The following is a 17352-nucleotide window of genomic DNA, read 5'->3' as shown; positions in this document are numbered from 1 at the left end:
CAAATTTGATTCTACATACTGATGGATGGAAACCAGTTTAATATGCAGTGGACTCCAGGCAGGTGATACTGGACCTGTGGCAAGGCTCATTCAGATCTTGCCTTGGCAAACATACCTAAACAAAGCTGGTTTTGATAGTCATATATAGAAACCCCCTATTTCACTCTAAAAAGCTCAGACCGTAGAGATAAACTGCCATTAGGTCAAAGGTTGGGGTTATTTGTTTAGCTGTAACATGGGTCAGGAGATTTGGCCTATTGCGAAAAGCTGTCACAGCTGTTCCCTAGAGGCAGAAACAAACATCACACCTCCAACGCAGCAAGAGCTTGAAACACATCACACATCAGCCACATAAAATTAGGCCTGGCACAGCACAGCTTGTCACTGAGGCACTACACAGGGGATAGTACAGTAAACAGGGAAGAGCTAGTCATTCAAGGACATGGACACGTGCTTTGCACACACATGGACAAACAGAAAGTAAGTGTTGTCACATACACACATGAACATACAAAATATTTACTCAATTTATTTTTTTCAAATTTGTGTTTGGCTTAAATACGTGAATGCTACAAAGAATACTAGAAGGTTCTTGGTATGTTTCTTTCCCAGAGACTAAAGTCCAACAAATAGAGTGAAGAGTAAAGAGTAGTAAAGAGTAGTATAGCGTAAAAGCCCATCCACTGCATTGTAACCTGAATTTCCACATTCACAAGTGTGAAATTCTGGGTGGCATCTGAACAATTATCCACATTCAGCTCTATAGATCCTGACCTGAAACAGTGTAAAACTATCGCCCAGAGCTACATTTAGACCCTAGATCCTTCAGTGAAAATGCAGGTAGAGGTAGGTTCCTTGCTTGGTGAAACACAGGGAACTATGGTAACTATAGGTAGTGAGCTCAGGTCTTATATTAAAGTGAACAGCTGCTTGGTGGAGTCTAACTAGAACTCAATTAACATCAAAAGATTCTGATTTTGTCCACCTAAATGTATTATCAGCAGCCAACCATATGTCGTACAGTAGCTGCTGAGGTCATCGCGCTGGCTGTTTCATTCTTTATGTCTCCCTAAGCATCTGTCTAGTGGGTAAGTGCACTCAGATGCTAATCTGAGCAAACTGTACACACTGACACACATGCATGTGCACAAAAGTGCATAAACTGTATGACAAAGCTGATGAGGTGATGGGGGTCGGGTTTAAAGACATCCTTCCTGCTTTCTTTCATCTACTTCTGGATACTGCTTGCATCCGCTCATCTCTTCTTTCTACACTGTTCATTCATCATGGAAAAATGCAATGCTATATTATCATTATGTGAATAATTGCATTTCATATTGTTCTATACTTATAAGGACTTGTTTTTCTGCTTTGATCTCTGTTTCCTATAAATAGTGTGAACAAGGAAGAGCCCGGTGGAGTTGGCTGAGTTTGGGTGAAGGGTTCGGGTTCAAAAGAAGAAGAATGTCTGTCATTTCCCAAAATATCTAGCACTGTAAACAGGGCTAAATGGTGTATTTGTTGGGGGCTATTTTCAGTCACTATCTACATATTTGGTACATAGTAGGGATTTATGGCAACAGGATGGCGTGTATGAGATTGACTACAAACTACAGTGCAATCTCATGCTCAACCCAGTGATACTGTGTGTTTTGGGGCTTTAGTCTACAAAGGAGCTCTAGGCACTGAATATTTAACTTGTGGTGACATAGCCAGTTTTACCTTTTACATTCACACTCTGTATTATGCATTTCTAATGTTTTAATGAGCCAGTGGCTATTTAGGATTTGACCAACATGTTGACACGGTTTTAGAGCCCATCTGCCAACCATGCCTCCAAGTTTGAGAATATGTGTGTTTTTCTTTCTGGCTTTCTCCTCAATTTACAGCAAGCAAACCTATTTGGCAAACCTTATTTGTACACTAATAACTGTAGGAAACTTGCTGTGGTAATATAAATAAATACTATATTTGAAATATTTGATTCAGCTCATTAAATCAACACTATATTCTTTAATTCTTGTGTGTTGCCTACTACTATAACATTTGGAAAAGGGGATTCAAGGTTAAATAGAGGAAAGCACTTTTACTCAACCACATCACAATTAAAGAATCTTGCTGCCCAGAAAAGCATTAAATGGATGATTCCTACACATGCCTTTTGAATATACAACAAAACACCTAGATGTATATGGATTTAATTGCACATATAATGCAGAGCACAGAGGTAGAAACTACATGGCAGGACTATTATCTCACCATAAGGTGAAGAAAAGTGTCTTGGCATAAATCATCAATAATCCATAACTGGAGAATTAATTGCCTAACTCTGTTTGTCAATCTCTTACCGGAGCAGAGGGGAGAGAATTAAGGGAGGTACGTGTGGCCTCTGTGTTGTGAACAGAGCCTAGATATTTTAGGCCTGATTTTGCCTACACAGGAACATAAACAGTTTTACATGAGCACAATCAGGGACAGATTAGCAACAAATTAGCACCAAAACGTGACAATCTCTCCTCTGATGAAAAACCTTTCCTACACAAAAAGAGAGAAAAAGTGTTGAAATCGCTTGCATTCATTTCAACTCTGAAAGACTCCTCAAGTACCCCTGAGATGCAACAACATGGAAAAGATTAAGCCCTTTTGTTCTCGTGGAATAAAAGACCTTGGGTGGGGTTTAGCGGCACAGAATGAGGAACTCATTATCTTCCTATAGGATGACAAGAAGCACAGTACTTCACACAGCTACAGATAGTGCACATCATATCTCCTGGATGTACAGGCTAATGGTGTTTGCTGCTTGTTGTGGAGGGTTGTTAAAAGCCGAACATTGCTGCTAGCCCACGATAACAGCACTTTTCCCCTCACCACAAAGCTCTATAAATGATTATCAGGAGAACTCTTGTGAATCTTGCCCCCATATTATTGCATTTGCAGGACACACATTCAAATTTATATCAACACATGGCTGCACGTTTGTCTGCCTATGGGTGTGTGTTGCCATGAGTCATGTGTTGGTGTGTATGGCAAATGTAGAAAGACAAAGGTTTAGGGAAAATGTGAGGCACAGAGTAGAGGTGATGTACTGTAGATACGGCCACCAGTTATAAAAAGCTTTTCCTCCACATGGCAGGAGAAGCCTCTAATCTAAAAAATGCGATGTCACTTCCTCCCTTAACATGGTTTTGTAATTGGGACTTAATGAGGCGAAATAAAACCATATTAATGGGAGCATGGGCGACAAAAATAACCATCAAGGAAATGCAAAGTACTGAATTCCAGTAGGCAGGCAGCAAGTGTGGAAACAGTCACTTCACCTACTAATTGAACCCTTTTCTCCTTTTTTTTAAATGGCCAGAGATGGAGCTATTAAAAACTGCCCCAGTCTTCAGAAATGAGAGCACTGCTACCAAAAGATGGATTAGGTAGTAATAGTGCCATGAATGATTCAACAGTCATTAGCAGGCTCAGGCACATGTGTCATTGTTGACAGACATACGGGTCTGTGAGAGAAAGGATGGATGTCCAGGTGACAGGCAAAAAGACACATTAATGGCCCGGAGATGACTATGATGTATCAGTGAGAGCTGAAGGGAGATGAAATGATATGTAATAGAATGAAATAGTGATGAAGATTCGAAAGGCTTCAAAGTTGCAAAGTCATTCTTGAAAAAAAATTTTTTTTCATTCTAGTGTCTGAATACTTCCTTAATATTAATTACTCTGGTTATGATTATCAAAATGTGCTTAAAAGACACAATGTATTTGTAATTGCAACTGAAAATCCCTTACTGTTGTTTGTTATTTCTCTTTAAAAACCTCATAACACAATCGCTAAATAAAACACTATCACAACGCAAGCACATTTTTAATTCATTAGAATTTATTAGGACTGTATTATGTTATGCTTAATTCTATTATAAATTAGAGCAGATCACTGCATTTCTCTGCACAGTAGCATGTCATAATGTTCCTAATTTGATGAAAGCAAACCTGTACTCCTTCCTCCTTCTTCTGGCTTTAATGTGCAGAGAAAATAATACCCCTTAAATCGTTTTAAATAACCTTTAAAAACTGTAGTGATTTTTCATTTGTTGTTGTTATTAAAATAATCAATACCATACAGAGACTCTACAGCTGCGCTACAAATCTCTGGAGGATGAGGAAATATAAATAAACCCTTAACATTAGTAATGCTTAACATTTAATAGAAAAACTGTAATAAAGAGTCAGTTTGGCCTTAGTGCAAATAGTCTACACTATACATTCATACAGTAGCTGTGATGGGTCTTTATGACTTATGTCAGAGGTTGGGAGCTTTGTTTGTAAAGCTGAAGTTTTGTATTATAAAGTCTTCAACAAGGTGTTAAAAAAAAAACTCCTCATTGAGGCATTGACTAAACATCGCATTGTGGAGTTTAGACTCCAGATCCAGGATCCAATGTGCTTTCGTGTTAACATGTTTTTTGGTTTGGACAATAACAGAATTGTTGTTTTCACAGTTACTACTTTACCATAGACTGATCAGTTCCTTTGCTTTGCCTTTTTATTTGCTTTAGGTCAGTTGCTGTATTAATTAGCTTAGGCATAGATTAACTGTTTTTGTTTTGCCCTGGCTCATTTAAACTTATCTATAAACGTTAAAATCGTTCCTTGCCTTAAAGCACTACTAAATTGCACAGCTCTTTCTTGTATATTGTGGGGATTTCAGGCTGCTGCAGGGTGTTTGAGTACTTTAAATTTAAACTCTCCTCCAGTGTGTGGATGTGGCTGATTTGACCCCTACCCCCACCCCACCCCATCCCATCCACACACACACCCACCCCCCGTCCCTGCTGACTCATACCACAGTAGCTCTCACAATGCTTTCACCCTGCATGTGTTGTCATAAGCACTATCTTTTGTAGTATTTATGTTTGCAGACACTTGTGGGCTAGTAGGACACCACTAACCTGGCCCCTAGCTATGGTTTGTATTTCTTTTGGTGGAAACTCTGATATGATGCTTTTTGTGTGTGTTTTTGTACATGTAATTTTTGTACATGTAAAGTAGATATTTTTCACACCTGACCCAAATTGTATATAGTGACATTTTCTTTCTCTAAATTAAGTTATTTTCTTTGCTAAAACTGTGCAAAGTTTGTTTGATTTTCCTGTTTCTGCAGTTTTGTTATGTATTCATGTCATTTTACATTGTATTTAAGAAAGCTCAATAATGAAGTTAATGCTGTGTGCAAAAAATAATTGTGTTTTTAATATTCAGTGCATGATTGTTGTCTTGGCCTCTACTTTTTGGTTGATGTATTGTGAAGTAACTTTTTCAAACTACACAGCCTGTCACACCATACTTTTCAAGCACTTTTTTGACCTCTGCGTCATACTGGTTGCATAATTAATTGAATTCCAGCTGGCGTGCGGTGCCCTGGGGAACGAGGTGAGAATAATAAAGCTTCTTGGAGAGCGAAGTGCTCCCCACACACAGACCTTCCTCTCCAATCTCTCCTTCCAACTGTCTAAGCATGCCACGTTGTGATGAGGGAGCTGTGAGAGCTTCTCTGCTGGATCTGACACCCAGGGGAGAGACATTGACAGGAGCAACACAGCAGACTAGAGAAGCCCTACCAAGCAGGAGGGGTGGCTAGAAACTTCTGCTTTGGACCTACTGCTTTGGAGATGTGTGAATGAATCACATTTGCACATACTTGACCACACACTGACACATACCCATGCACAGTCATGTGTACAGCATCTGCATATGAACACAACTACAAAAACATTTCAGGACTCTTGGTGGTTCTCATCATTATCAAAAACAAATTTTCTGCCGGGTCTAATATTGCATTTCAGTCATCAACTTAGTCCTAACATTTCTGCAAGAGACAAGTTCACTCATCCATTGATTCTCCAAATTGCCATCTCCACAGGAATGCCCTCAAGAAAAAAACTTTTTTTGTATAAACAACAGTTTTCCAATCAGGTCCTACAGCTGAAAAAAGCCTTTTACTCTCCAGTGAAGCCATTTCCCTTCTGTCAATACCTTTTATATGTAATCCCTGTAATCATTACGGGCAATGGATTGAAAATGCACTAAAGTAAATTGTCTGAACGTGAAGATGAAGAATTCTCTTCACTCAAATATGGGATCTCTAGGTTACATAATTTTACCAAAAGCCTGCTAAATGTATGCTGGAGCACTGAGACAAAATAATAAAACAGAGACAATCTTGGTTTCATGTCTGCAAATGTGTTCACAAAATCACTGAAACATTTCATAGTTTACATCTATTGCTGCTAATCTGCAATTGATTCAAATTGTTTAGGAGAATTCTTGCCTCCAGTCAGGTTTTGCACTGCTGATTCATGTGTAATTTAATCACATACCAGTTGCATTCTGTCTCTTTAGCCTAACAGCAACATACTGTAAAACCCTGTCCTGACAAAAGTCCCAGAGGTACAGGGCTGTGCAAAGAGTCCAATTAGCTGCTGCTTGATTGCCCATTCAGCTGTATGCTCCTCAGGGGAAACTTTCTGAGATCCAGAAGTGTCCAACTGTGATGCTGTGCTTCACTTTGAACCAATCAGTAGCATATGTTTGGACAAGGAGTGTTGATGAGGACATTTGTCGCTTGTTTGGGCCAGTTAAGGATCCCTTATGGTAACTGACGAGAGTGCAATGTTGAGAGTTTTGGAGATGGGATGGGTCAGCCTGTCTTTGCGTCAGCTTAGATTCACATCACCATGGCAACACAGTAGCAAAAGGAGCAAAGCAATTAAAAGTTTGTCAAGTTTGGATCCAGCTTGGGCAGCATGCCAACTTGACTAAATTACAATTACAGATTGAGTTCTTTGGACAAGAGGGATAATCTTGTTGTCAGAGGGGTTTTTTTGTCCTTTTTTTAAAAAGGAGGAATTAACAAGCTGCCTTTATGCTTCTCAAAATCAAAAGAGATGCTTTCAAAGCTTTTTGCAAAATTCTTGTGAGCACAATTCAATGAAATTGCTGCTAAGCTATGTCAGGCCCTACGCAGGAGAGTATAAACGTACATATAAACCACAGTGACTCATCAGGCCACATTTCTGTTGATGACACTCAAGGAGGACAGAAAAAGATCATCTCCCCTCTTGTAAATGTCTGTTGTTAGATACTCCACGGGTTGCTAAGGGCTTGAGTGCCAGGAAAACAGGAGTCCACTGCTCCTCTGCATAGATAGTCCACTCTAAAACAAAGTGCCCTGTCCAGATACAGGGGCTCCTTTTAAAAGATGCTGTCTGAAATGAAGGGCATCAGCAGCCACACATTTGACTGTCTGCTTTTATGGGCTGGTTTTACTCTGCTCTGTGTGAGTCCATAACTGTTAGAAAGGAACCGCAGCTACAGTACAGCTACAAGCTACAAAAGGTCATTTGGCTCAGAGAAAGAGTCATGTTACCTGCAGTTCACTCCTGTGCAAGATATACCTTACAAACTATTCACCAACAGCAATTTGCATGCAGGGAGGCTACTTTCGTGGCAAACACTATTTACACCATGTGAGTGCCTGTGAGACTCTGGAAAGGTTAGGGCTTTAATAAGGTTCTGTACTTCTACAGCTACCAGTCTGCAATTAGAAAAGAAAAGAAAAGGAAGACTATTTACATGTGGTGTAAGAAATAAACAATAGAGAGCTGGTGCAGTGTGGAGAACAGACTGTACCAGGCAGAAAGCATCTGCTGCTAACTGACCGATTGTTTTTTAATCATATACCAGCTTTTTATTTCTTCCTCAAGTCACTGCTGTCTTTTTGCCTCTCAGTCCCAGGGGAAGTCTAAGTTTTCTTACTCGGTGCATTTACTTTTGTAAAGCGCTAAAATGTGAAAGTGGAAATCAAAAATGTTGTAAGAGTGTTGGGTGGGAGTTGTCCTATTGTGAGGACGTGGGTGAAGATGAAGTTTAGGGCACCCTGTGGGGGCGTCAGACTAGGCAAAAGTCTCCATAGTGTTGTAATTTAGGACCTCTTTAGGATCTCATAGAAGGTACTTTTACAGTCACTTTGTAAGTATGAATTAGTGAACACACTTTGTATGTATGTATGAATTTATGTTCAATTTCCATCTTTTTCCCATTCCTTATCAATATATCTTCATTGTGGCTACCTATCTGGGGCACTGAACCAGCTAATGATGTAATTAAATCTGCTAGAGAGTTGTTTGAGGGAAAACCTCAGGACCATCTGTCTATCTTTGATGTCCCCTGACACGCCAATACTGCCAGTCCCATTCCTTGAGGCCTGATGGTAAATGGGTTAGAGAGAGAGAGAGAGGGAGGTGTCATCAAGCCTAGATTTGCCTGTGCCCTCACTGAGGCCACAAGTCTGTTCTTGATGTCTGAGACACAGGAGACAAATTCTGTCATCACAGTGTTACTCAGAGTCTGAGTAAAGAAAGAAAGGACAGGAAAGGAAACGAAAGGAAAGAAAAGAAAAAAGAAACCAAAGGGAAGGAAAGAAAAAGGAAAATGAAAGGAAAAGAGAAACAAAGGCCTTGGGCTTTAAAATTCATCAGCATTACTTCTTCCTGGTGCCTCATTAGGTAGAGGTTCTGGCTGGAATGCAGAAGACCACAGGATCAAATCCCATCCCACACACCAGGTGTATCCTTGAGACACTCAACACTAGCTTTCTAGGTGCTCCCTGTGGCTTCCCACTGCTTACCCCAGTGGGGGTGCAGTGATGACAATAAAGCTATTTTAAGTTGTGAGAGTTGACAATACACAGTCTGAACTGCTAATTTCTACATCTTCTCAAATCAACATGTCCTTCTCTTTAATTGTTTTAATATGCATGATAACAAATAGGTCTTGTGCAACCACCAAAAGTGTTTATTCAAGTAACAGCAAAATGCAAAATTTGTGGGCAGGTCCGACTTCTCCCATCTGTGCTCAGCTTCATCCATTACAACACACTCGGACTGGTCTTTAGCCTTTCACAACTACACTGTATAGTTAATGTGTATGTATGTGTATGTAGCATGCAGAGGCACTTTACAGCTAAATGATGCATCACATCTTAATGGGCTGAGCCAAGATCTTTTATTATTTCATCACTCTATAATGCCATCTGCTCCCGAATCCTTCACTAACTTGAGCGGCAGTATGTTATATCTACTACACATGCTATACATCAGCTCAAAATTATTCTGTTCTCATCTCTGTTTCTCCTCTGTTTATATGTTCACATGCGAGGTCCTTGACCTTTCAAGATGCATGGATTTCCTGCCATGGCTACTGGTATAGGAGAGGTTTTTTATAGCACCGGTGAGTATCTTTAAGCTACATGCCTTACCTGACTGTCACCCACACACTACTGTTACCGCCGACCTGATGTCCCTATTACCTGTGTTGGTTCTCCCTGTAAGTGTGAGAATGCTGACAGGCTTTTAGGGGCAAGGAGCGTTACTGTGACAACAGAGGGACTTAGTGAAGGGCCTGTTATGAAAGAGAGAGGAGGCGTAGTGGAATACAGCAGGGAGATGTTCCTCTGGACTTTCTCAGCATAACTCACACATTTTTGCGTATAAAATCATACACCATCAGGATATTGTTCTTAAAACATCATTTAAAATCTAGCAAGATCCTATGAAAAGAGGTCTGTTCTCAGTGGGTGACAGATTTCAACTGCTGGCAATAAAGCCTTGTCACTTCCAACTCACAGGTACAGGTAATTTGAGCAGTTGGGCTGACATATGGAGGATAAATTTCATCTGTGAGTGCCACAGGGCAGCAGGCAGCACCACACACCTGTCCCATGCTTTGCTGACCTCAGTCCCTGAGGGGATGACTCATCTTCCTGATAGGGTCCTGCAGAGGAGATGCTAACATTATCCTCCCCTAATCACCTTTTAATGAAACTGAATGAGGCCTGAGGTGGCTGGGAGAAGCTGTTTAATAACAGGATATGCTGCAGGGCAATGTTACCTCAAACGCTGATTGACTGACTGGATGATAGAATTGATACAAAGTAAAACCTGAAAGCTACAGTATGATGTTTTATGGTATCTAATCCTTAATCACGGCTGATTGATTATCTATACTGTAAACAGACCACCTTCAGCGCTAGCTAATGCATTGCTAGGCAGTGACCAAAATCGCTCATAAATCTTTTATTCTTTCACCTCAGGGGAGCCAAAAATGATCCATCTATTATGTCCACAAAGCTATAAATTTGCAACCACACACATCACACCATTGAATTATTGAATAGGCTTTCTAGAAAAGGACTATCCGTGCGTTGTGATCCAATATCCTCTCAACATATTTCAAAATGAAGTGAGGTGTCCTTTTCTGTTTTCTCCACAGCTGTATCCTTCCTACATGTGACAGCTGGTTTTATTTCAGCATGGGATGGCAATCCACCCAGTCACACCTGCTTTAAGACTTTTCACATAAGAATCATCTAGTTATTTCCCCAATAACAACAACTGCTGAAAGCACTTTTCTGACCATGGCTTAAGGTATTCCTTTCACATAAAATATTAACAAAAAAAAAAAAATAACTCTTCAACAGACGATATACTCTCTCACCACAGCAGTAAAACAGCTGCAAATTTATCTCTAAACTCCAGAAAATAGCGTTGTTTTTTAAAAGGCATGCAGGGCATTGATGACCTTCTTTTATTGAGATACAACTCTCCAAACCTTTAGACATTGATTGAAAAAAGCCATTACCTGTTTTACAAAAAGATTTAACATCTGCTAATGCACCTTCTTCCTTATTTAAGCACAGGTGGGAAAATGATCTCCAGCTGGATGAAAGTGTGGGACATGCAAATAGGACGGATTAAATCCGGGAAGCTAATTATGATGTGCTTCCATGTCCCTAAATACAGATAGGGAAGGATCCAACATGCCCTTCACATTCAGGTACAGCTTGACTTCTCCACATTCTACCAGGGTATTAAACAAGCCTGTCTCAAGGGGTGATAAACCTGGAGACATAACAAAGCACTGAAGTCTCTTGCAGCAGATTAGCAATTAGCATGTGTGGAAACTTAAGTTCTGTTTGGTAAAGGCTGGCTATAAGGGTTTATTTGCAGATCACAAAGAAGAAGATTATTTTGTGTTGTGGGGTTTGGCTGGTTTGTTTGGTGGATTATATGGTTTTCCACCTGGACAGTGGAAAACCTTATAAGTAAGTTAAAGTTAATGTGGGTTAATGGTAGAAAACAGTAACAGCACAGCCCATTTCTTTAACTTTCTCATTTAGCTTTATAATTGCAGCAAAATGACCCTTTTCTTTCTCAAAGCTGAATGTCATATATTAGACAGTGGTTTATCCAGCAGCATTGGTTGGCACATCTTGTTCCCACTGCCCCCCAAAATTGATTTGCAGCTTCTCTAATATATGGATATAATCACATGTGAAGTGAGCACAAGTATCAGGTTTGATAGGATAGACTTATGAGACTGTTCTAATCTCTGTAATGTTCCAAGATTAGAGATAATCCTTGTAAATGCTGTGTCACTTTAACATTTTGGTTGGTTGACTTACTTGGTGCCTTACCTTCAGAACTTCTTATTTTGATGTTTGGGTATATGCTTTTTATCAAGCGAGGTAAAGAAATACAAAACTCTAACTTAACTCTGGTCAAACCACAGGCTAGGTTTACACCCTCAGTCCAACTCCAAACTCCCGCCCTAAGTCGATAACAAAAAAACAAAAAAACGATAAATGCACATTCTGTTCTTGCTGCCAGATATGCCTCTGAAGAATGGGAATAATCATGTTAACTTCTTGTGTTACCATTGCAACACTGTCACCACCCCTCTCTCTCTCTCCCTCTGTGGTCCAAGCTCAATCGATTTTGATGATTATTACAATCTTAAAAGCTTCACCACTCCCTTCCTACTTTCTTTTCTGTTAATGAAGACCAGCAACCATTTAAAGCAAATGCAGTGGTGTCATATTCAATGCTGGACGTTTTAGAGTGTCTTAAGTGAATTAAGCTCATGTTGCCATACACGTGTTTAGGAGGAAGGTGGGATTAATTAAGATTTCTTGTTGTGATTGTAAATTTACAAACCTTCTTTTGGGGGATTCTGTCATGTGTTGTATGTGCAGCTTTAAACATGATTATACAAAAAAGTGTAAAAGCAGTTTCAAGCTTCATCAAGCCAAGCACAAGCAGGCAACAATCCAACTTATGCATTTTGCTAAGGTTTGCCTCTCACTCAGCTGGCTGAAAGTAATCACAATATCCTTATCGATTTGCCCTCTGAGTAATTGATAGAACAATTGGAAAGGAAATGGGAGTCTGCACACAGCAAAGTCTCTTTTTTCAGGATGAAGAGGACTAAAGAGCAAAACCTGTCACTACTGCTTATCTAACTCACTGACATAATGTCAAATAGTGCAGCCTCTTGAACAGCAGATAATCAGTTTGACATCTCTGTGAGTACCAGAGGATAACACTGTCATTTCTGACAAATGGGTTGCTTAGACCTTTATGATTCTGGCTGTGACTAAACCAGACATACGCGCAACGACATTTCAGTCATTCATCCAATTAATTTCCACATGTTGAGGAGTTCCAGGCGCAGTGTGCAGCCTAACTAAGAAATAGCAATAGCCAATGTTACACAGGCAGTGTGATCTGCAGTACAAGCAAGACTGGGGATGTGCTTTCGGGGTGCAAGTTCATTCTTATGAGAGAAGACAAATCAGCTGGTCCCTCCTCCAAGGGCTGTTTAGTCAGACTAGCTGTCCAGTATGATTAACATTTAGGGCATCGGTGACTCATCCTTACTTTAATAACAGACAGTTACTGAGAGTCACACCACCCCAGCAACACACTCCATCATTACCTGCAGTTCAACAGTGCATAGGTGACACTTTGTACCTCTCTGTCTGTCTCTGGCTCATTTGAGACCTTCTATTTTAAGGAAAGCACATTTCTATCTCTTAGATGTGTCTGTTACATATGTTTTGAGTTGCTATAACACTAAGCTTTATTATCAAAACAAAACTGTCACCTGCCAAAAATAAAGTTTTCATGAAATTTTGCAATCACTCTTTTTGCATAACCTTTAGCAGTACTCATCTAGTAAGTGACAGATTTCAGATCTGATTTAAAGTCTTTGCAAAACACATTCTCACCGATAAAATGGAGTAGATGCCAACACAGACCGGTGGCACACTACAGGTAAAAACTGTACATACAGTGTCCAGCCAGTGATTTGGGTTGAATCCAATATGTAAGGATGAAAGTCTGTTCAAATGCAAGTTATATAATATATATATATGCTGAGTTGTGATTTCAGTAATTGATGGAAAAAAAGAGGAGGAAGAGAAGCACGTCTCAGAGATGGTGGACTAGGACCAACAGCAGTATGACAGGATGACGAGGAAGGCCAAGAACAAGAGCAGCCATATTGTAACTGTCAATACAAACAAATAAATTACAGTTCATAAATGTTTGTTTAATTTTTGTAAATTTTCTAGTATACATATGAAGAACAATAAACAACTCTTCATGAATACAAAAATGTGCAAAATACATGACTACATGTCAAGACCAAAATGTTTTGTGTTTTGGTTTACAGCAAAAATAAAATAGTTTTGAGTTAATTGTTTTTGCCAGATAAGTCAAAGGTTTTGTAAATGTTGGGTTTTTGTGTTTAGTGTTTTACAAAAAAGACATGAGATTTCAAGAAATAAATTTTATCAGTTACAGTAAAACTGTAATAAAACAAGTGTTGGCAGATGTGCTGTCATTACAGTAGATTTCTAAGGTTCAAGGTTGTTAATCAGCATCTTTAATTTACAGTATTTAGTGTGTGAAAAGCTGTACTTTCTGTATTATGCTCACTGTCAGATGTAATTAACAGCCATTTGAGTGCTGTGTGTGAATGTGCGATACTAAATTCTTGTTGACAACTTTCTGAGCAAAGAGCCCTCTGATGAAGCTTTCAAAGACTGTTGCTCTATCAACTCTATTCAGCTTATTGAAGACACACTTATCACTGACTGGTCTTCCAACACAAGAATAAAATATACCACCCCCAAAACTATCTGTCACAAAATACCCCTTTTCTTTGATCAGCAGTTTAGTCTGATTAAAAATGGGACAACGGGCTGTGAGGAGCATTTTTAGATTTTTAACCCAAGTTTTGAACAAGAGGCAAATTTTGAGAGTGAAAAAACAGCATAGTACGCTGCAGACATTCACTGCCCAGCGGGTTGGTTAGTCTTTAACCTAAGTTGAGTTGTTTCAGCAGTCTTCTTGTTTTGTTTTGTTTTTTGCTTGATGCAGGCCAATAATTTGTCTCTTCTGATACCAAGTTACATCTTTTCTACAACCAAGGGATATATCGTTTTTAATTAAGAAAGAAGAAGCCACTTTTTGCATCAGCTAGGGTTGAAAACCGTGTTGCCACCTGAGATGCATTAATCACAGAAGTAATTATCAAATGTTAAATCCAGGTGACAGTTTTTTTTGTTTGTTTTTGGCTGGGCAGTATGTATGTAAACATTTTCTCTAATTACTGAGTTGACAGATTCTATCAGTCATGGTGGCATGGCCAGAAACTTGGTTTTCACTTAATAAATGTTGAAACAATTAAATGATAATTGTTGTCTATGACTATAAGAGCAATGCTTTTTAATATTAATTTAAAGTTATTGTTTTTCAGGAGAAATGACCATCTGCTACTGCATCCTTAATGCTTATTACGTTTTTATCAGACCATTTGAGTAAAAGCAGACCTGTGTGCCCCTTCTGCACATATACTGCACGCACAAATGATTTGGTTAGCCACTTTAATTACCTTAAGTTTGCTCATCAGCCTTGGATGCTGCCGCACCCTTGAAAACCAGATCAGTTCACAAAGTTAATCCATCTCTGTGGCTTAATGATGCAACACCAGTTGAAAAAAGAAAGGACAGTTTAATAGAATAGAAAATCTTAATACACTATCCTATAAATATAATATATTTATATATTATATAATATTTTTTTTGCTATTTTAATTGACAAAAGAGGCTGAGCACATACAAATGTAGTCTTTCTTATTTCTACGCAAACAAAATATACATCCATCTATCCATTATCTGTAACTGCTCATCCTGTATAGGGTCGTGGGAGGGCTGGAGTCACTGCTGTCATAGGGTGAGACAAATAAAATCTGTTCAAATTTTAACAAATAATAAAAACAAATAACAACAAAATAAATCTAAAACTGGTCAAAACAAAATAAGAAAACTGGACTTAACAGAAAAGCAAAACTAAGCTGGACCCATTGCTACTGGGCCGCTACAAGATCTACCTCTGAACTGCAGCAAAACAAATTTTCTTAAGGAGCTTCTATTCCAGACCTTAAATACCTGAAGCCCCTGTTACCAAGATGAACCACAACTAATTAATACAATCATTTACAACTAATTAATACAATATATTATACAATATATAATACAATATATTACCATTTTCTATAGTCTTCAATATATTATTGTAATTTATATCACCTGGGAAGGTTAACAGTAAACGTTACTTTTAAGACTATTTTCTCATAAAATCACAAAACTCCCTCTATTTAGGTTCAGGATGGTACAGCCTAATTTCCCCCCGCTACAAAAACCTTTCAGACCTCCCACTTCCTGTTTGGCAGTGAGGACCTGTGAACTGTGAAGTGAACCAACTGGATAGTAAAACTAATACCTGTTTGAGACATGAACTCTGGACAATTTTAGGAGAATTCAGCCTCAAACATTATCCAGAGTGGCCTTTGAGACATGCAAATCACAGCAGGACATCGTCTGAGGGAGAAGTGTCCTCACCTGTGAAAATATGTTCCATTTCCTTGCATGATTGGTGAGCACAGGAGGCACAACTTGATATAAAATTTTGAACTCTGGAAACTCAGTTTAATTTACAGTACATCAGAGCAGTGCAACTCATAGAAAACGGTTCAATCATTGGACTACAGGGGCATTTGAGTGATACAAACATCATAAACATGCCCACTCAATCACTTTTAATCCTCCAAATGATTCGGCACAGAGCAGCGTGCTGCACGCACGAGCTCACATGCTTAATAGAGGCACTGCACTAGGGGCTTGAAACTATATATTCCGGATAATTTCAGGAGCGTTTTACTCTGACATTTTTGTTCACACATAAACCCACTCTTAAAAAAGTCAGGATAATGTCAGAATTCCAGTGCATGTCCAAAAGGGGCTTAATAGAATTGGTGGTACTCGTGTGCGATAACAAATTTGCACCTATTCTCTACAGGGCATGGGCTAGCCCCATGACAGGCAGCATCTGAAAAAAATGCATTCATAATTCTAAGCAGCTTGTGGAGACTACACCGCAGGGAAAACTTGAATGAATTCGGAAGCATGACTCCATAATAATTACTTAATAATTAATAGTTCCAAATAAATACTTTATGAATGAGGAATAAATAAAGATGCTGGTGTATTTAGGCAATACCTTCAGAAGCGATGGGAAAGCCCATTCACTGGCTTAATATAATGTTAAAGCTACGATTGCCTCCTTTTAGATGCAGCATCTTTCTTAGTCCTGCTCATATGAAGCTGTACAACATTATTACAGTTCATGATTATATTTTAATAGACTTCCCCACAGATCTTTTTTAGCTTAATCCTACTTTTTAAATAGAATCTTCTTAGCAGATGACACTTGTCTGGGTCCTACATGTCCTAGTGTTCAATCTGGGCAACTCCCTGACCAAGCTGGCCTCACTCTGCCCAGCTCAGTACAATCCTGACTTTTTAGAGATCCTCCGGCTATTTTCTTAGGCTAGACGCATGAGGTGTTTCTGTAGGAAGAACATATTCCACGCTGTAACACCACAGTACAATTGCAAATGAACTACCTTCCAGCGGAAGCATGTGTGCATTTTGTGCAACAACACACTGATAATCTGGATGGCTCAGCCACACAGTTAATTTAAACTAATTGCTGTGACATTGTAATTATTTCTTATATATTTTGGAGGTATACATACAATATGACTGGTCATCACATATTTTTGGGGTGGGCATACATTACTGTGAAAAGCCTTAGGCCACAACTAACTTTGCTGTTTTGGTAAAGTTGCAAGGACAATAGATATTTAGTATTCAGTAGGTCACTTTTAAGACATAACCTGAAAATACAAGAAATATGTACACGATATAAAATAAATTAATTCCGAACAAAATGGCTTCTACAGGCAAAAGTCAGTATTTAGTGTGAGCTTCCTTTGCAACAAGCACAGGGCAATGAGATTGCTCTTTGCCCTGTTGATCCATCCACAAAGGCCATTCCTGTACAAGTTTCAGACTGCGGAAGACTCAACTTGGCATCCACAAGA

The 17352-nt window shown here is 39.1% G+C and overlaps 1 protein-coding gene and 1 long non-coding RNA gene across 7 annotated transcripts in view; one reads left to right on the top strand and one right to left on the bottom strand.

Moving 5' to 3' along the window:
* The window catches only part of LOC137101590 (regulator of G-protein signaling 6-like), a 38489-nt gene that overhangs the window by 12268 nt on the left and 8869 nt on the right, over nt 1-17352 (bottom strand). The window lies entirely within an intron of this gene.
* LOC137101699 (uncharacterized) lies at nt 341-2049 on the top strand. Its single transcript, XR_010911099.1, has 3 exons — nt 341-480; nt 1002-1088; nt 1396-2049. It is a non-coding gene; the product is annotated as an uncharacterized lncRNA (long non-coding RNA).

This window comes from Channa argus, chromosome 16 (assembly GCF_033026475.1).
Source record: "Channa argus isolate prfri chromosome 16, Channa argus male v1.0, whole genome shotgun sequence".
Taxonomy (NCBI): Eukaryota; Metazoa; Chordata; class Actinopteri; order Anabantiformes; family Channidae; genus Channa; species Channa argus.
Note: the sequence above shows the minus strand (reverse complement) of the source record. Positions and strands in the feature narration are given on the sequence as shown.